We start from the raw sequence: 21,241 nt of genomic DNA, 5'->3' as shown, positions 1-21,241 counted from the left end.
TAGGGGATGCTTTGGAAAGCATGTTATGTGGCTTACATGAGAATTATTTTATGCCAGAAAGCACACAAATATTTGTGTTTATTTCTGGTGTTCTTCTTCCTTAATTACTTTCTTGATTCAGCGCATATATATGAAGCAAGAGATCTTGGCTTGTTCTTTCTTTACATTAGCAAATTACATTAATCATATAATAGCACACTTTACATAATTGAGCTCATTAAAAGTCACTTGGCGAGCAAAACATGTACTTGTCTTTTTGAGTATCCCAGCTTAATGTTTTAGTGTGTGCAGTTTGGACGTGATTCTTGAGAAGCACTACGTCTGCTTCAAGTATATGAGGTATAATTGCTTTTGCTTAAAAATAATCCTAATCTTCCTTGATAGCTGTCCTTTTTTTACTAGACAATATAAGCATGGTGCTTAATTCCAAGATAAATATGCCTGCTGTAACTGTATGCATCAGTGTTTGACTATTCGTTACCTACTGTTCCTATTAGAAAAATGTATTTGCCAACCTCCAGTTATTTGCATTGAAGTAGTGAAGAGTTTGACGGCAGCCTGTCTGGTTTGGTCAAAAGAGGCACGGTAAGTAGTTTAAAATTAGGTGCTAACCATAAAAATGAAAAATAAGAACTGGTTCAACTGGAGCTTTGTTCGCAATCTTTGCGAACAAGGCTTTCAAGTGGGAGCCGAAGCATCTATCTTGTATGCCCGATCTTCATTTGCTTATTGTTATTATTATTTGAATTCATCTAGCCCTAAAGAGGTGGCAATTTATTTCAAATACTACTCTTTGCATTTTGTTTCCATTGCTGAGTTTTTTTTTTTTTTAATTAACTTCATGCACCACACAAGTACAACTCAAACATTTTCATTCTTTCAAGGAAGTCACAACTAGTGGAAGGTATTCTGCACTAACATAATTATTTTGAGATTTCCAGTAAATACGTAGTTCTCATAAAAAGTATCTAAATAATTTTGGCCTAAGCGGTTATACATTAACCATGTAGGCTTCATCAACTTCTGACATCACTTGGTCTTGGCAAACTTGTGAGCTGACAAGCTTGAGCATGCAGTCACTTCCCTCCATATTTGTTTCGATGAAGGCTTGCCCTTTGGTGCTACTCTGGATCCACCCCCGTTTCCTGTGATTACCACTATGGGCTTCAAGGCACACACCCTCAGGAAGACTTTTCATGCACAAACCTGGTTCTTTCACACTTTTACTAAGACAGACATTGAAAGCAAGGATGGCATAGCAGGCATGTTGGTTACAGAAGTACTCTATTAAATAGCTTTGTAAGTATTCATCTTGTGGACATGTCCATATCCTCTTCTGCTGAATTAGCTGGGGGAGCATGTCTCCTTCTCATGCTTACCCCAGCCCAGCCAATCAGAACTTCAGCAGCGGATGAAATGGACATTTCCACTAGGTGGACACGGAATATATCCCCTGTGCTCTGTCCTATCTTTCCACCCTTCTCCATGTATTTTACTCAGTAAACTACTGGTTCAGCATGTTGGCCACCTTAATCAATTTTCCAGTAGCTCAGCACTTAAAAGGTATACAATACAGATAAGGCACTGTAAACCCAAGCAGTTAGGCTGGCGATTGCTGCTGTTATGCACCATACAGGCAGACGCAATGGCTTCACTGTAGCTTTCTAAGTTAACTTTACTGAACTTTGAATTTAGAGAAGGCAGAATATAAAAACAGACTAGCATCTTTCTTATGTGCTTCACGCCTCTGCTTTTTTGTGTTACTAAAATAAGTATGTTGAACCTAAATGAAGTAGAAGGAAAAGGAAATTGTCACACAAATTTCATTTCACTGTCTTTTTAAAGGTATAGCAATATTTTTTAATTGCAATACAAGTTCTTACTTGTTTCGATCTTAATGTTCATTCCTCATACTCCAATTGGACTACAACTGTTCCCTCATCCACAGCTATCAAGGCCTTATGGCAACTTTGGAAGCTCTCTGAACTGAGTAAATGCTATGCATTGCATTATTTCTTAATACATTTTCATGGCTGCCTTTAACCTCTATAGTTCCTCATTAAAGCCAGCATCTCTCTTGTGACCACATTTAAAAGCTTGTGGTAATGTATGCCTAACAAGAAATATGGGTACTTTGTAGTGCTAGTATGCTCTAAGTAAATTGTTCTATGCAAAAATTTCTGACATAATTGTCTGACAAATACTGCATCATGTTTGCTATTTTGCCTTCTGTTTCAATTTCACTGCATCTATACATTTTACGAGTGCATGAGTAGGGTTTAAGGTTGTTCTTTAAAATGCTCATGAGCACTTATCATGATCAGTTCCCCATATAAGTGGTTTTGCTGATGAGAATACAGGAATACAGCAAAATTGACATGGAACCAACATATAGATAACGTCTGCATGACTGCCTATCAAAAGTCATATTTTCTGAGAAAAAAAAACTGGAATGTGCATCGCGTAATGTAAAACTTATTGCATACACCGCCTTCATTAGGACAATACTAGAATATTCAGCCGTTGTTTGGAGTCCCCATCAAGTGACGCTTAAGAGGAAGTTGGAAAGGATACAGAGTCTGGCGGCACGTTTCATTTGTTCGACCCCCGCAGGGGCGTCTGCGTCAGCAGACGTTTGGTGTGTTGCGACACCACGGACCCGAGCACACGAGGGTTGGACCCTCCTGCGTGTAGCCGTGCGCGGCTTAGCCGTGTCCGGGGAAAAGGGGAACCTGGGGGTTGAGCCAATGTCGGGTGTTTGGACCTTTACGGCCCCTCGGCGGCGGCAACACACCCCTTTGGCCTCTGCTTCACGTAGACGGCACCCCCGGACTGACCCACCCGGGGGAAATCGGCAGTCGCCTTTTCCTGTCTCTCTCTTCTGAAATCTTCGTCTTTATCTCTCACTTTACATCTTTCCTGTCTTCTTCTCTCTTCCATTTACTTCCTTTCTCCACGGCGGCAAGGGTTAACCTTGTGTGGATATCCTACCTTGGGTACACCATATTGGGTTATAGTGATGGCGTACGGCTGGCGTCGTGCAGGCTTGTACACAAGCTCTGCCGCGTCCCCTCTTTGGGCTCCGTGGTGGGCGGTCGGCGCTGTTGCCGAATCTTATATATTCTCATGGAAACTCCCTTCCCCAAACTTCCTGATCGCCCTCCGAAACGAGGGCGCACCGAAGATGTTTTTCAGTTTTTCGGACACCAAATCCAGAATTTTCCCCGGTTCTACGTCATTCACTCTGAAAAGCCAAACAAAGCAGTGCGAAACATATCACCATTCCTTGTCTCAAAGTCCTTGACTGATGTTTTTGGACCAGGTTACAAGGTGTCCAGGATGGCAAGCGGTGACCTCCTCTTGGAGCTCCGCGACCAGAAGCAATATGAGCAACTACAGAAACTAGTGTCATTCGGGGAGACCCACATAACAGTAACGCCACACCGTACAATGAACACCACCCGCGGTGTTGTTTCCGATGATGATCTGCTTGAGCTGACTGAGGCGGAGCTCCTGGAGGGCTTCAGTGAGCAAAATGTTATCAATGTTAGAAGAATAAAGATAAGGCGAGATGGTAAAGAGATTCAAACGAAGCACTTAATAATCACCTTTGGTTCAAGTGTCCTGCCCGAGTCAATCGAGGCCGGGTACATCAAGCTCCGCGTTAGGCCGTACGTGCCGAACCCACTCCGCTGTTTCAAGTGCCAGCGCTTCGGCCACAGTTCGCAGAGTTGCCGAGGCCGCCAAACTTGTGCTAAATGTAGTGCCCAAGATCACACCACTGAAACGTGTGAGAACGCTCCCCACTGTGTAAACTGTGATGGGGAGCACGCCGCGTACTCGCGGTCGTGCCCCTCCTGGAAGAAGGAAAAAGAAATAGTAACGATCAAAGTGAAAGAGAATATATCGTTCAAAGAGGCACGAAGGCGGGTAGCATACCTGCCAAAGAAAACCTTTGCCGAAGTGGCGCGTCAGGGGGCAGCGTCACAACGGCCTCCGGCGGCTGTCCGACCCACAAACAGTGAGTCGGCAGTTACGCCATCTGCCCCCGCGGCGGTTGCAGCTAGCGCTGCTCCGCCAACCCAGCAGACGGGGCCATCGAACCCGAAGGTGGGCGCAGCCGAGGCTGCCCCAACCTCCGAGGCCCCCTCCAGCGCTGGCAACGGCCGGCGCAGCCAAATCCCTCAGGGAGCCCCATCAACCTCCGGGCTGGGGGGCGCAGGGGTTTTGCCTTCCGGGGCAGGACTCTCGCAGAAAACATCTCGCTCGCAAGAGCGCTTGTCCGGCGTCTCACAGGAGGCAATGGACACTACACCTGTCCTCAAGGCGCACCAAACGCCTAAGGAGCGCCGAGGTTCGCTCGAACGCTTCAGAAAGAGCAAAACCCCTATTACAGGGCCTCGAAAGGGTTCTGTAATCTAAGACATCCCTTCCCTTTCCGTAAACACAGCACTAATTTAATTTAAAATATGGATACACAAATCATTCAATGGAATGTCAGAGGTCTACTTAGGAATCTTGATGATGTTCAAGAACTCATCTATAAACACAATCCAAAAGTGCTGTGTTTACAGGAAACACACTTGAAATCAAAATACACAAACTTTCTTCAACAGTATGTCACATTTCGCAAAGATCGCGATGATGCTGTCGCATCATCGGGTGGTGTTGCAATTATAATTCAAAAAAGCATAGCCTGTCAACGTGTACAGCTACGAACGGCCCTTGAGGCAGTGGCGGTCCGGGCTATTCTGCTGAACAAACTTATCACTATTTCCTCGCTTTATATTCCCCCACATTATAAACTAAGCAAACATGAATTTCAGTCCTTTATAGATGAATTGCCAGAACCCTATGTTGTTCTTGGCGATTTCAATGCGCATAACTACCTGTGGGGCGACCCTCATATAGATGCGCGAGGACGTCTTGTCGAACAATTCCTTTTTTCTTCTGGTGCGTGTCTGTTGAATAAGAAGCAACACACATATTACTCTCTAGCAAACAGAACCTATTCTTCCATAGATCTTAGCATAGTCTCCCCCTCTGTACTGCCTGAACTTGAATGGGAAGTTGCCGACAACCCTTACGGCAGCGACCACTTCCCTATACTGCTAAGATCACCTAAAGGAAATGAATATCCACCTCACGCTCCTAGGTGGAATATTGACACAGCAGATTGGGAAAGGTTCCGAAACTTAACTAGTATATCATGGGACGACATGTCTTCTTTGGAAATCGATGCTGCTGTGGAGTACTTCACAGCCTTTATAATAGATGCCGCATCTAAATGCATACGTGAATTAAGCGGCTCGGCATGCAAACGGCATGTCTCGTGGTGGAACAATGAATGCAGAATCGCACGTAGGAATCAGAACAAAGCGTGGCAGATGCTACGCGCTTCGCCCACTGCAGAAAATCTTGTCAACTTTAAAAAAGTAAAATCCCAAGGTAGGAGAACCCGCCGACAGGCCAGAAGAGAAAGCTGGCAAAAGTATCTATCGAGTATTAACTCGTTTAGGGATGAGGCCAAAGCCTGGAACAGAGTTAATAGGATTAGAGGTAGGCAAACATACTCAGTCCCCCTGGTAAACACACAGGGCGATACACTGCAAGACCAGGCCAACTCACTTGGGGAGCACTTTGAGAGTGTATCAAGCTCAAATCATTATTCGCAATCCTTCCTAAAATATAAACAAATAGAAGAATGCAAGCCACTCATCAATAAATGCCGACAGAATGAACCGTACAATTGCCCTTTTAGTGCTGCCGAGTTGAAAGCTGCCTTGAGCGCATGCAAGAATTCCGCACCAGGATCTGATAGAATCATGTATGAAATGCTCAAAAACTTGCACAATGACACGCAACTTACACTACTCACACTTTTCAACACCATCTGGGATGCAGGGTACCTTCCAACCGCGTGGAAGGAAGCCATTGTAGTCCCTGTTTTGAAACAAGGCAAAGACCCTTCCTCAGTGGCAAGTTACCGCCCGATAGCCCTCACAAGTTGCATTTGTAAGGTGTTCGAAAAAATGATAAATCGGCGACTCATTCATTTCCTTGAACAGAGCAAAATGCTTGATCCTTATCAGTGCGGCTTCCGAGAAGGGCGCTCCACAACCGATCATCTCGTGCGTGTTGAAGGGAATATCCGGGACGCATTTATACATAAACAGTTCTTCCTATCGATATTTCTCGATATGGAAAAGGCGTATGACACAACGTGGCGTTACGGAATCTTAAGAGACCTGTCAGAAATGGGCATCCACGGTAATATGTTTAATATAATAAAAAGCTATCTGTCAAATCGTACCTTCCGGGTAAAAGTCGGCAATGCACTCTCACGTCCTTTTACGCAAGAAACGGGTGTACCCCAAGGAGGCGTGCTCAGCTGCACGCTATTTATCGTGAAGATGAACACGCTTCGTGCTTCACTACCACCCGCCATCTTTTACTCTGTCTACGTGGACGACATTCAAATAGCTTTCAAATCTTGTAACCTTGCAGTCTGCGAGAGACAGGTACAGCATGGCCTGAACAAAGTGTCAATGTGGGCAGACAAGAATGGGTTTAAGATCAATCCTAACAAAAGCTCTTGTGTTCTTTTTACAAGAAAGAGAGGACTTATCCCAGATCCTTGCATAGAACTGCGTGGACAACAGATACCTGTAAACAAAGAACACAAATTTCTAGGTGTCATACTTGACTACAGACTCACCTTCGTCCCCCACATTAAACATCTCAAAGAAAAGTGTCTAAAAACGATGAACATAATCAAACTTCTATCCCAGACTACGTGGGGTAGTGACAGGAAGTGCTTAATGAATCTCTATAAAAGCCTCATTCGATCACGACTAGACTATGGCGCGGTGATTTACCACTCTGCTGCCCCGAGCGCACTAAGGATGCTAGACCCAGTCCACCATCTAGGAATCCGACTGGCCACTGGCGCTTTCAGAACGAGTCCCATACAAAGTTTATATGTAGAATCAAATGAGTGGTCACTTCATCTGCAGAGAACATACATCAGCCATACATATTTTCTGAAAGTCCACTCAAACCCCCAACATCCCTGTTTTAGTACCATTAATGACATGACATGTGCTACACTCTTTCGCAATCGTCCGTCCGTAAGACAGCCTTTCTCGCTGCGTGTGAGGGAGCTTAGCGAAGAAATGCACGTTCCACTCTTCGAGCTTCGCCTAATGCATCCAGCCAAGCTGCTACCCCCTTGGGAGTGGCAGCTCATACAATGTGATATATCGTTCGTGGAAGTCACAAAGCATGCCCCAGAGATTGAAATCAAGATGCATTTCCGGGAACTCCAGCACAAATACTCCTGCACGGAGTTCTACACAGACGCATCAAAGTCACACGACGGGGTATCCTATGCAGCCGTTGGCCCATCGTTTTCGGAATCCGATGTACTGCATCCGGAAACAAGTATTTTTACGGCCGAGGCCTACGCATTACTCTCTGCTGTAAAGCACATAAGAAAATCGAAACTTCCAAAAGCGGCGATCTATACAGACTCTCTCAGCGTCGTGAAGGCCTTAATGTCACTCAGCAAACATAAAAATCCCGTATTTAATGAATTATATTCGGTCTTATGCAAAGCGTACTCATCTAACCAGAATATCATAATATGCTGGGTCCCTGGCCATAGGGGAATCGAAGGTAACGTTCTGGCGGACGAGATGGCCACGTCAATCACATTGCAAGCGGTTAACCCTACCGCTGCGGTGCCTGTCACAGATCTGAGGCCTTTCTTGCGAAGGAGGCTGCGAGATCACTGGCAACACATGTGGGATGCGGAAACGGATAATAAGCTCCACCTGATAAAACCACAGTTAGGATTCTGGCCCTCTACTACAAAATCGCGCCGAACAGATGTCCTATTCTGTCGTCTCAGAATAGGACACACATATGGCACCCATAACTTTCTACTGACCGGAAGTGAGCCTCCAACCTGTGGTAGATGCGGGGAGAGGCTGACCGTACTCCACGTCCTCCTGGAGTGTCGGGAAGCCGAATTTGAGAGAAAGAAACATTTTTCATTAGCATACCGACAGCACATTCCTCTTCATCCTCTAATGTTTCTCGGTCCAGAACCGCTTTTTAATACAGACTCAGTGCTTGGTTTCCTCAGAGATGTCGTCTTACATGTTATTAGTCCCATGAATTCGTAGCGCCTCCTCTCTCGAGAGGATGCCACTGCGATAATTGTTTTGCGTAGCACATGCCTCCAGGCCCTTGTGCTTCAAGGGCTCTAAGGAGGCAGTAGTGCTCTGGCATTTCTTATAATCGTGATATATTTTACCTATCGTATCATTCTTTTTATATGCATCTAAATTTTCATAGTACAAGTCATACGTCATCGCCATAATTTTATCATACAGATTTTACGCACTTTAGAGCGTATATTTTAAGGCCTCTTTACAGCCACCTCACACCAACTTCATAGCAATCATAATTACACCGCAAACTCATTACCACAGACATGGCGCTCTTTGGCCACACCTGGCCCTTGCGCCATAAAACTCCACACATTATCATTTGTTCGACATACCGAAGGAAGGAATCGGTCACGCTTATGTTACAACTTCTATCTTCTTGAGGTACGTAGGAAAAAAATATAGGCTGAAGGTGCTTTATCAAATAATGCAGGATCAACTTTAGATTGATAAGCTCAAATATCTACATGCTCTAGGCAAAAGATACCCGCGAACTAACCACGACTATGTCATAAAGCCGACCGTATCAATAGTGATACATATCGATACTCATTTTTTCCTGGATGCGATAGAAATGTGGAACCAATTGCCAAACACTATTGTTAGCCTAAAAGATGTCACCGACTTTGAAAATGCTGCTGAGGCATATTTATGGGAGTTTTCGATTTAGTTTTGAAGTGCCAAGTGATATGTGCAACTTGATATTCATTGTACGTATTTTGATAAATGTCAGAAGTTTGCTGAACAGCATTCAAGTGAACATCTTATTCACTGTGAATTGACAAGTGTTAAGCAACTTTACGTACATTGACATTGTCCATATTTGATTTATGTAATTGGATTGTCCTCTCTGTTATGACCCTCTATGAGGGTTGACAGTATTAATAAATAAATAAATAGACAACGAGGGATGTGGGTAAGAACACTTTATTTTCAGCACACATGTTTTTTTAATGAACGGCTGTTATACTGCTAAAATCTGCACATTTAATAAAAGTACACTGCTCTGCTTCATCACTCCATGCTAAGTGCAAGTATCCCGTACCAGGAAGTCAAACCAAGACGTGGGATGTTCAGTCTGTGAAAACAAAAACGAGTTTGAAACATTAACGTGCAAAAACTAAAGCACACTCAAGAAAATAAACACAGCACAGGAACATATCCAATGAATCAGAATTACCTTTGAGAGCAAACATATAGTTTCTATGGCACAGTGAAGAAACCTTATTCCTCCGGCTTTTTTTGTGCGCGAGAAAATATGAAAGTGCATGCGTTCTCCCCATATTGTGTATCTGTCACCTTTTCACACACAACAAAGATGTTGTCTCAATGTACCCAACTGTCTTTGCATATCCGTTTCTCTGCTCTCATACCATGATACCTACAGTTAAAGGCTATAGCAATGCTTAGCTTGAATGAACCAACACAAGCTACATGCACTGTGCTGTTGAACATGGCATTGTAAGTTAAGATTCATGCATAGCACATTCATGTGCTATAAACATTTGATTGTTATTGTAGGCAAGATAAATAAAAAGAAGGTATGTAAATAAGGATGTTCCCTAATAAGCTGTGCAGAAGTGCTCTCCCGTTTGGACAGAAGCCGAGCACAGCTGCAGTGAACAAGAAGCCAACTTATACAGCATTTAAAATCTAGGTTCTAAATGTGCTACAGATTTTTCTGAATTCATGGTCGAAAATCTAGGTGTTAAAGGTGACAAACATTTAAACAGGTCTCTGTTCGGACTGGTAATGCAATGTGCCGCCTAGTTTGATAAAATATGCCATATCACTGGTCTCCCAAGCTAAGGCTGCTGTCTAGTTGCAAGTGCAAATCACTCAATTATGTCTAGGGCACGTTTCAGCAAAAGACAGCCAAGATTACTGTGCCACTGAGGTCTATTTCCTGACATCTGATTTCTTCTCAGAAAGCTACCTCTCTAAAAAAAAAAAACCTTCACAACAAAATAACCCAAACCTTTCTTGAGAAAAACCATCACACTGGTCCTTGAACACTAATTACACAGTGGCTCCTTGCGATGTAACGTTATGTACGTCAGCACCTTACAAAGTACAGGAAAATTTAATAATGGCAGCGTGACAGGTACACAAAAGAAGTAAAGAGATAAAACATCACACAGGCTGCCATCAGTGTTCATATCTCTAGTTCAATGTGGATGTTTTTAGCAGTGAATACATGTTCTCATTAAACTGAGTCATAATATTACAAAAGCGAAGGGCAAGGGTCTTTACATTCTAAACTGACAAATGTGCTTTATTACGATTCACCGCAATACAGGAGGTGTTTTGCAGTGAACGGTCACGTAAGGTTTTGGCTAACTACGGCGGGCGTGTCCTGCAGCGAGGCGTCTTGTGTATTGCGGTAAAGCGTATTATTGTGACAAGAGCTAATCTGGCATGTATGGCTTTAGCCAACAAAAGTTCTTAAGACACCATGCATCCTGCCGCAAAAATATGCTTTGTTGAGAGTAGAACATTAGGTTCGTCGCCAACAGAAACCATACATTCCAGATTCACGTAAATCTTTCCCAATATTGGCATGCTTCACCGCAACACACAACTATGTTGCGGTGATAACGGTGGTCGAACAGGCTGGTGCAAATGTTTCGACAGGGGAGCGTGCCTTCATCAGGGCAACTGCTTTCCTTGGCAGTTTTCATATACGTGAGTTCCCCCAATTCCCAACAGGGAGATTTAGCTGGACCTTTGCCAAGAGACGTACCGACAAGCGTTTGGTAGTGGCTGGTAGAGATACAGGAGTCTAAAAAGCGTTGCTAAATTCGGTTCCCTAAGGTTAGCTTCACCGCAATACAAATAGATTAAGCAGTTAGAGATAAATGTTTTGCGGTGAATCATAGCAAGGGTACCTGGCCTTTGATGCAAAGCAGCTTCCCAAGAGGCACGCTAATCCAGTGGCTAGTTATGCAGTTCCCCGCATGCGAGTGAGTTCCCTGCGTTCGGCGGTTTCCCAGTGACATACAAAATGACATTGATTGACTGTGTTGTAAATGGGCGACGGCACTATATGCTGATCGATGCAAAAGCGTCGTATCGCTTTCGAAAACTGCGCTCGGCTAAAGAAAACACCTTGACTCGCATATGACCAAAGCAGTTAGACAGGAGACTACGAAATTACGTAGCTATTATGGAAGAAATCAACAGTTCAGAAACAAGTGGCTGTGTAAACATTAACTCAATTGCTTACGAGGCCGACAAACCAAAGGTTCAAAGCATCACAGCCACGTCCGAAATAGCGCTGAAGGCCAGCCAGTACACTTATTAGGCGCCTCGGCGCGCATAATGTAACAGGAGACGGCAGGTGCACGCGTACATCATTAAGGAACACATATTATATATGTCGGTGAAAGCGGTCACTCTTCACTTCTGACATGCTTCACCGCGTAACACTAGTCTACTGCGGCGAAGCTGACTTCAGGACGCCGATTTATTCAACTTATCTAGCGAGGCAGGTCCGTTTAGCACGCTTGGCAACGTTTGACATTTTCTGCATTAATTTCGTTTGTTCTTTTTAATTTTCTTATCATAGTGACCCTGTATCACGCAGTAGCAGAGCTGGTGCCGCGTCTTAACTGCGTTAGGAAAGGTAAGCGTATATGCAGCAGGCACGGCGGCATTGGCTCTTGTTTGGAAACTTCAAGAGACGCTCTTCCGCGGAGCGATGCCATTCGTATTATTAAAAGAATGCAGGTGATGATTAAATGAGCCGCAGCAAAGCTGTAAAAAAGCAGTAGTAATGCTGTTCTAAGATCCTCTCGCTCGAGCGAGATGGTCTTAGACAAAAAGCACGACGTAACGCGATCTGACGGAACAGCTCGTCATGCCAGTGTTTTCTCACGTCCTCGTTCTTACGCGCACCCTCCCCTGAAAAAGACTACTGAATGGTTCTGTGCACGCACTGACGATCCTGACGGAGGCAATACCACTCACATATGAGCAGCTCCATATAAGATGCCACGGCCCATTCCACATGCCGGCTGCAATTTGACGCGGCCATGAGGCAAAATATGCGCACAAGGTACCTAATGGTAACGCATCAAACAGCTCACAGCCCCAATCCTTTATTACACGCATATAGCGTGGAAAGATGAATTACTCACGCTCTAAGTGGGCACGGAATACGAACCGCTTCGCAGCGCAGCCGGCTCCGTAAGACAGACGCCATGGAAATGAGCGGATGTGACATCATGGGTTATAGCGGACGTGACGTCATGGGTGAACGTAGACATTTCGGGCACCTTTCGTCTGCTGTGCCCCGGGCACAGCAGACACGGCCTAGATGAAAACGACCGCGGCGCTTCGTTCGCATAAATAGCAAAGCAGAATCGATACTACGAGCTTCAATTCTGCGCTTGACCCACTACGCTTTTTAGACTCTTCGCTGATCACGCTGTCAATTGGTGTCACGAAGCTCCGGCGCTATGTGGCCAGACTAGGAGAAGGGTTCGGCCGAACACGGGCGCGTTTTCGGGAGATTTCTGTTTCGGTCGTACAATCGTACAAAACCATTAAAATTCGGGAGTCTCCCGGACAATTTGGGAGACCTGGCAGGTATGAATGTAGTCACTTACTGCACCTCGCCATGACAACAACGGGATATGTTCCCCAATCAATATGTTCCCCACACATTGGGGCCAGAAGCAAAGGTCTTCATTTTGAGCCAGCCACGATGTTGGCGCGACTGCCAAGCTGTCATTTTCTTCAGGGAATTTCACCACCCTATATGGTTTCGGCATCCTGTATAGACAAAGCAGTTGAATTGGTGGCCAGAAGGTTGTACCGATTTCATTCACTCATAAAGCACTGTGCGAGTCAAAATACAGGCCAAGAGTGCTGCTGCAATAACACTCGGGCTAGAACTTTTCAGTAAGAATTCAATGAGATGAAGAACCGAGGGGACCAATCTTTTGTTGCAACTATATTGTCACGTGGTCGTGACGGCAAAGAACACAGTAGCAATACTGTGAAAGGCAAAACTAGCTTTTATTGGGCGAACCTGTGCCCACAAAACAGGCTACACTTAAAGCACAACGAGAGCGGCGAACACAGTCGGCGATCGTCGAAAATCTGATCTGCGGGTCCAGCGCGTCAGCTTTTATACAGCAGTCATCGAATGTTCCAGACTAATCGTTGGGACCCGCGTGCCTTCCACGAAGTTCTACACCATTCGCGTCACGCGATGAAATCAGATAACACAAGGTTCGGCGACAACATACAGCGGATAGAAGCATCGATAACTTTCCAGAAACTTCGGATACATGCAGGCGCGTCCCGCGCTGTGCGATTACATTTGTTAGGTGGCGAAACGTGGTCGCCCGATAAAGATAAGTACACGTGTCAATACCCCCCTCTTAAAAAGCATCGACCCGATGCTGCAAACAAACGAAAGTAATAAGGAAAAGCACTCGTAGCAAAGAAGACAACAAAGTAAGGAAGTTCGTCAGCGTCCGTAAAAGGGTTTAAGGCGCACCACGTGGACCACTTCAGATCGTGCGCGGCGCCCTTGTGAATGCGAAATGCCGTCTGGCACGACCTCATAGTCCAGTGCGCCAATACGTCGGATAACCTTGTAGGGTCCGAAATAGCGTCGCAGTAGCTTCTCACTTAGTCCTCGTCGGCGTATCGGGGTCCATACCCAAACACGGTCGCCGGGCTGGTGCTCGACGAAGCGTCGTCGCAGGTTGTACTGTCGGCTGTCGGTACGCTGCTGGTTCTTGATCCGTAAGCGGGCGAGCTGTCGAGCTTCTTCGGCGCGCTGGAGATAGGAAGCGACGTCAAGATTTTCCTCGTCAGTGACGTGCGGCAGCATAGCGTCGTCGTCGGGTTCCTGCCGTAAACCAGCTTAAATGGCGTGATCTGTGTTGTTTCTTGTACCGCCGTGTTATAAGCGAATGTTACGTACGGCAGGACCGCATCCCACGTCTTGTGCTCGACGTCGACGTACATTGCTAGCATGTCGGCGAGGGTCTTGTTCAGGCGCTCCGTGAGACCATTCGTCTGCGGATGGTAGGCAGTTGTCCTCCTGTGACTTGTCTGGCTGTATTGCAGAATGGCTTGCGTGAGCTCTGCTGTAAAAGCCGTTCCTCTGTCGGTGATGAGGACTTCTGGAGCACCATGTCGCAGCAGGATGTTCTCGACGAAAAATTTCGCCACTTCGGCTGCGCTGCCTTTCGGTAGAGCTTTAGTTTCAGCGAAGCGGGTGAGATAGTCCGTCGCTACGACGATCCACTTATTTCCGGAAGTTGATGTCGGAAACGGTCCCAACAAGTCCATCCCGATCTGCTGAAAGGGTCGGTGAGGAGGCTTGATCGGCTGTAGTAATCCCGCTGGCCTTGTCGGTGGTGTCTTGCGTCGCTGACAGTCTCGGCATGTCTTGACGTAACGGGCGACATCGGCGGTTAGGTGCGGCCAGTAATACTTTTCTTGTATCCTCGATAGCGTTCGGGAGAAACCGAGGTGCCCAGCGGTCGGATCGTCATGTAGGGCGTGCAGTACTTCTGGACGCAGCGCCGACGGAACAACAAGAAGGTAGTTGGCGCGGACTGGTGAGAAGTTCTTCACGAGTAGGTTGTTTTGAAGCGTGAACGAAGATAATCCACGCTTAAATGCCCTAGGGACAACGTCGGTGTGCCCTTCCAAATACTCGACTAGGGCTTTTAGCTCCGGGTCCCCTCGTTGTTGTTCGGCGAAATCTTCCGCGCTTATTATGCCAAGGAAGGCGTCGTCATCCTCGTGATCTTGCGGCGGCGGGTCAATGGGGGCGCGTGATAGGCAATCGGCATCTGAGTGTTTTCGTCCGGACTTGTATGTTACAGTGATGTCATATTCGTGTAGTCTGAGGCTCCACCGTGCCAGCCGTCCTGAAGGGTCCTTTAAGTTAGCTAGCCAACACAACGCGTGATGGTCGCTGACCACTTTGAATGGCCTGCCATATAGGTAAGGGCGAAATTTCGCTGTAGCCCAAACGATTCGAGGCATTCCTTTTCGGTTGTAGAATAATTGCCTTCCGCTTTTGACAACGACCGGCTAGCGTAAGCTATCACGTGTTCATGCCCATCTTTTCTCTGGACTAGGACGGCACCGAGGCCTTGGCTACTGGCGTCAGTGTGAATTTCGGTGTCGGCGTGCTCGTCGAAGTGCGCAAGTACTGGCGGCGACTGCATGCGTCGTTTGAGTTCTTGAAATGCGTCGGCCTGCGGCGTTTCCCACTTGAACTCGACATCACATTTGGTTAGATGGGTTAGCGGCTCCGCGATGCGTGAAAAGTCCCTGACAAAGCGCCTGTAGTAGGCACACATGCCAAGGAATCTACGCACTGCCTTCTTGTCGATGGGCTGCGGGAACTTTGCGATGGCAGCTGTCTTCTGCGGGTCGGGGCGGACTCCAGATTTGCTGATGACGTGGCCTAAAAATAGAAGCTCCTGGTAAGCGAAGTGGCACTTTTCCGACTTCAGAGTAAGTGCTCATGACATGATGGCCTCTAGTACTGTTGCAAGCCGCCCAAGGTGATCGTCGAAATTTCCGGCGAAGACAACGACGTCATCCAAGTAAACGAGACAGGTCTGCCACTTCAATCCTGCTAAAACCGTGTCCATCACCCGTTGGAACGTTGCGGGCGCCGAGCACAGTCCAAATGGCATAACCTTGAACTCGTAGAGGCCGTCTGGCGTGATGAAGGCGGCAGTCTTTTCGCGATCTCTTTCGTCGACTTCTATTTGCCAATAGCCAGACTTGAGGTCCATCGACGAGAAGTATTTAGCGTTGCAGAGCCGATCCAATGCGTCATCTATCCGTGGGAGGGGGTATACGTCCTTCTTCGTGATCTTGTTCAGACGACGATAATCGACGCAGAAACGTAGGGTTCCGTCCTTTTTCTTCACCAGGACAACAGGGGACGCCCACGCGCTTTTCGACGGCTGGATGATGTCGTCGCGCAGCATTTCGTCGACTTGTTCTCTTATAGCTTCACGTTCTCGCGGCGAAACTCGGTAAGGGCTCTGGCGGAGTGGTCGAGTGCACTCCTCGGTGATTATGCGATGCTTGGCGACTGGTGTTTGTCGAATCCTCGATGATGTCGAAAAGCAGGCTTTGTATCGTCGGAGCAGACTTGTGAGCTGTTGCTGCTTGCCCATGGGGAGACTTGGATTAATCTCGTAGTTTGGTTCGGGAACCATGGTCGTCGGGGCAGATGCGGCGGAATCCGAGAGGACAAACGCATTACTGGTTTCCAGAATTTCCTCAATGTACCCGATCGTCGTGCCCTTGTTGATGTGCTTGAACTCCTGGCTCATGTTTGTCAGCAACACTTCAGTTTTCCCTCCATGCAGTCGAGCGATCCCTCTTGCGACGCAAATTTCACAGTCTAGCAATAGACGTTGGTCGCCTTCGATGACGCCTTCTACGTCAGCGGGTGTTTCTGTGCCGACCGAAATAACAATGCTGGAGCGAGGCGGGATGCTCACTTGATCTTCGAGCACACTCAAGGCGTGGCGACTGCGAGGGCTCTCCGGCGGTGTCGCTTTATCTTCCGACAGCGTTATAGACTTCGACTGCAGGTCGATGATTGCGCCGTGTTGGTTCAGGAAGTCCATACCGACAATGACGTCTCGTGAACACTGTTGGAGGATAACGAAGGTTGCAGGGTAAGTCCGGTTATGAATGGTTATTCTTGCCGTGCATATTCCAGTCGGCGTGATGAGGTGTCCTCCAGCGGTCCGAATTTGAGGGCCTTCCCATGCGGTCTTAACCTTCTTCAACTGGGCGGCGATGTGTCCACTCATTACGGAGTAATCGGCCCCTGTGTCCACTAAGGCGGTAACTGCGTGGCCGTCGAGAAGCACGTCGAGGTCGGTGGTTCTTTGGCGTTGCAGTTAGGTCTTGGCGTCGGATCACGGCTGCGTCGCGTTAAACTGAAGCTGGAACGTCGCGTCGTCACGTAGTCTTTTGTCGGTGTAGTCTTGGCTTCCTGACTTCGTCGGGACGGCGGCCTGTCATTATTATGTCGTGGAGATGGTCTCTTCGGCGTCTCCGTCGGCGTCGGAGGATCTTCGTCAGTTCGACGAACAGCAACCGCACCTCCATCGGTTGCTGCTTTTAGTTTTCCGGATATGGGCTCGCAGACCGGCCCCGGGCTGGGCCAGTGTATGGTCGTCGCTGCGGCGACAGGTAACGGCCTGGTGACGGCGAACGGGACGGTCGTCGAGGGCTCCACTGAGTGGCGGCGAGGTAGTCGGCGATATCGCGAGGTCGTTCGCCAATCTGTGGTCGCGGCGCGTTCACGGCGAACCCTCGGAGTCCCATCTCCCGGTATGGGCATCGGCGGTAGATGTGCCCGGCTTCTCCGCAGTGATAGCAAAGCGGGCGATGGTCATGGGCGCGCCAAACGTCAGTCTTCCTTGGAATGCCGCGTGGGGTGACGGATTGGCGTGCTGGCGGCGGGGTTGGTGGTGGACGACGGAACTGTGTCGTCACTGGGCCCTGCCGTGGGCGCGGAGGGGGAACGTGACGGCGGGCTACAGCGGCGTATGTCATCGCTTGCGGCTGAGGCTGCGGCGATTCAGGGGCTACTCCGAGTTGTTGTTGGAGCTCCTCACGTACGGCGTCGGCGATCGAAGCCACTTGAGGCTGCGGTGACGGGAACAGCTTTTGTAGTTCCTCCCGCACGACCGCTCGGATAGTCTCGCGCAGGTCGTCGGTGGCCAGTGACTGAATTCCTGTGTAGTTGGTAGAGTTCGTGCGGCGGTTGAATTGCCGGTTCCGGATTTCGAGTGTCTTCTCGATGCTGGTGGCCTCGTGAAGAAACTCTTCTACGGTCTTCGGTGGACTTCGTATCATTGCGCCGAAAAGTTCTTCCTTCACGCCACGCATGAGAAGGCGGACTTTCTTCTCTTCGGGCATATCCGGGTCGGCGTGACGGAACAGGCGGTTCATTTCTTCCGTGAATATGGCGACGTTCTCGTTAGGTAGCTGCACTCGGGCGTCCAGCATAGCTTCGGCCCTTTCCTTGCGCACGACGCTTGTAAAGGTGCGCAGGAAGCCGGTACGGAACAGGGCCCATGTTGTCAATGTCGATTCCCTGTTCTCGAACCACGTTCTGGCGGCGTCTTCTAGCGCGAAGTATACATGCCGCAACTTGTCGTCGGAGTCCCAGTTGTTGAAAGTCGCGATTCGCTCGTACGTCTCCAGCCAGGATTCCGGGTCTTCAGTTGCTGCTCCATGGAAGGTCGGTGGGTCCCGAGGTTGTTGCAGGACAACGGGGGTCGCTGGGGCAGCCATTGGGGTTGTCTTGGCCACGATCTTCTTGGTCTTCTCAGGTAGAAGTCCGTGTTCCGGGGGCAGCTGTTGTAGACGACGGCTTACTCGATGGTCCGTGACTACGTTGGTGCTCTCTTTACGGTCCGGGCTTGGATCACGGCTTGTCGGGGGCGTCCGGTACATGGACCAAAAGCACCTCCACCAGATGTCACGTGGTCGTGACGGCAAAGAACACAGTAGCAATACTGTGAAAGGCAAAACTAGCTTTTATTGGGCGCACCTGTACCCACAAAACAGGCTACACTTAAAGCACAACGAGAGCGGCGAACACAGTCGGCGATCGTCGAAAATCTGATCTGCGGGTCCAGCGCGTCAGCTTTTATACAGCAGTCATCGAATGTTCCAGACTAATCGTTGGGACCCGCGTGCCTTCCACGAAGTTCTACACCATTCGCGTCACGCGATGAAATCAGATAACACAAGGTTCGGCGACAACATGCAGCGGATAGAAGCATCGATAACTTTCCAGAAACTTCGGATACATGCAGGCGCGTCCCGCGCTGTGCGATTACATTTGTTAGGTGGCGAAACGTGGTCGCCCGATAAAGATAAGTACACGTGTCAATATGAAGCCAACAGACAATAAAGGAAAGAAATGGAAAGAAAGGAAGAAAGCATAAAAGTAATTGTGAATTTTAATTTACATGTAGATATTATAAGGAAAAGGGAAATGAGCATGGACAAGAAGGCAACTGGACAATGTTGGAAACAAACCCACCAGCTCCCACATACACTGTTGTAACATTTGCGCTGTGGCAATTATCCTCCCATCCACTTATTTTGGTGTTTGCTCTTGTGTACAAAATCTGGCAATGGAGTTTTAGCCAGCACCATTTCAGGTCATGGCAGCAGACAAAGCATATGCTGTTTTAACCACAGGAACCATTTAGTAAAAGAAACTTAGGAGCAGGCACCTGGTAATGCAGATGTGGTTTCGGCTGCCATCAGCAGCAAGTTGCCTTTTCAACAACGTTAATTTCTCATTATACTTATTCATCTAAATTAAAACAAGAGCCATTTGTCTGTTGGCTTCATTATGTTCTGCGAGGAAACAGACCATGTAGGTATCAGTCATGGGAGCAATATTTGTAAAAGAGGTGCTTCGTAATCCCTCGCTGGAGAAATAGTGAATTGGCATCTCTATATATCAACCCATGAGTCCCTAGAGAAATCCCCTGTACTGCGGACCCCTTACCCCGAGCGAGTCCTCAAAGCAGACATAACACACTCCCAACTTCATATACATTGAAGTTGATAATAAGTACCATCACAGCAGCAGAAAATTACTGGGCAACGATAGAATGCAAACCAGGCTTGCCTCGGGCTAGAAGATGGTGCAACACCTTATCCTGAACACAAAAGGCAATTTCAATCGGAAGGCAGCTACACTAAAATGCTGTTCTCAGAACAAAATAAACCTGTTAACTGACCCATCTCTGCATTTCTTTTATGAAAGAAAAACAGAATGCACCATTCTCTGCATAAGCAGATCCCTCTATTGAATTGTGACTTATTCAAGATCTGAAATGCTTTGTTATGCATGTTAACAAGCCATAGTATGACAGATAATCCTTGTCACTCTGACAGACAAGTGCAGCCAAGCCAGGTCTGCAACAGAATCCAATTTCTGAATTAGACTTTCGGAAAAAGTAAATTAAATTCAGAAGTCCGGCTCTAATTGCAGAACAATGGCCAGCACCTCATTTGAACACCCCAGACACTTGATGCAGAAATGATGCACCTGCATTAATGTTCGCATAGAATTCACGTGGCGTTTTTTTTTTTTTTTTTTTTTTTTTTACCACCACCGCAGGAGCAGCGTCGGAATTTCTCGTGATACGACTCATTTATTTCCTGGCCGGCACGGTTGCGTGTGGACTCTGCTGCCCTAAAGGATGCCAGAGATGACATGTGGCCGGGTGACACTCGCAGATCCCTGACAGACCTCATTCAAGGTCTGGTGTAGCTATTTTGCGCAAGTTTTGCATGAATTATACGCTTAGTGTCTTTTTGCGCTTCAAAAGAGCGCTCTACTCAATGCCATTCCGGAGTATAGCACATGTGCGCATGATCAGAGCTCATCTCGATATCGCATTGTACGCGACCGATCACCTGGCCACACGTGCGCTCGCTGCATATTGGGCACGTGCCGTCAACTACGCACATACTCGCACACGACGTTGACCCGTAGATGAGAATGCATATAAGGTACAATCCCGACAAGAAAAACCTCGTACGAAAAAAAAAAATATAAAAATAAATGCGTACTCACGTGCACGTTGGGAACAAGGAAGGCTACGGCAAGACTGTCGATGGCGATGGCGCGACGATGTCCAATAGAACGTATCCGGGACAATAGACGATAGGAGAGAGAAAACCGAGGAACCGACGTTCTTTTATAGCCCCGAAATTTCTTGGCTTCACTATGCGCCACCTCTCGAATTGCCAGTGCAAAAGTACATTATTAATTCATGAATTACGGCTCGTCATACGCAATGCAAACAAGCGCACCGGGAAGTGTGTTCGAGTCGCGCGGGTCGCACCAGAATCAGAGAATGACAAAAACAAAAAAAAGTGTAATAATCATTGTTTTACTCCGATCTACAATCCAGCTTTCCGTGGCGGCTTCGCTACGGTTCGTATGTGATGTAGGT

General features: G+C 47.5%; 2 long non-coding RNA genes across 4 annotated transcripts in view; one reads left to right on the top strand and one right to left on the bottom strand.

Annotated features, from left to right (window-relative positions):
- LOC140219488 (uncharacterized) overlaps window positions 1-21,241 on the top strand; it is a 218,409-nt gene that overhangs the window by 128,761 nt on the left and 68,407 nt on the right. For all 3 annotated transcript variants that reach the window (XR_011895792.1, XR_011895794.1, XR_011895793.1), the window contains exon 3: window positions 20,401-20,542. This is a non-coding gene — a long non-coding RNA (uncharacterized lncRNA). The remainder of the gene's footprint in view (window positions 1-20,400; window positions 20,543-21,241) is intronic.
- Window positions 9,146-12,539, bottom strand: LOC126534657 (uncharacterized). Its single transcript, XR_007600391.2, has 2 exons — window positions 12,374-12,539; window positions 9,146-9,312 (listed from the first exon to the last, which is right to left on the bottom strand). It is a non-coding gene; the product is annotated as an uncharacterized lncRNA (long non-coding RNA).

This window comes from Dermacentor andersoni, chromosome 7 (genome assembly GCF_023375885.2).
Source record: "Dermacentor andersoni chromosome 7, qqDerAnde1_hic_scaffold, whole genome shotgun sequence".
Taxonomy (NCBI): domain Eukaryota; kingdom Metazoa; phylum Arthropoda; class Arachnida; order Ixodida; family Ixodidae; genus Dermacentor; species Dermacentor andersoni.
This window is presented reverse-complemented; position numbering and strand designations above follow the sequence as displayed.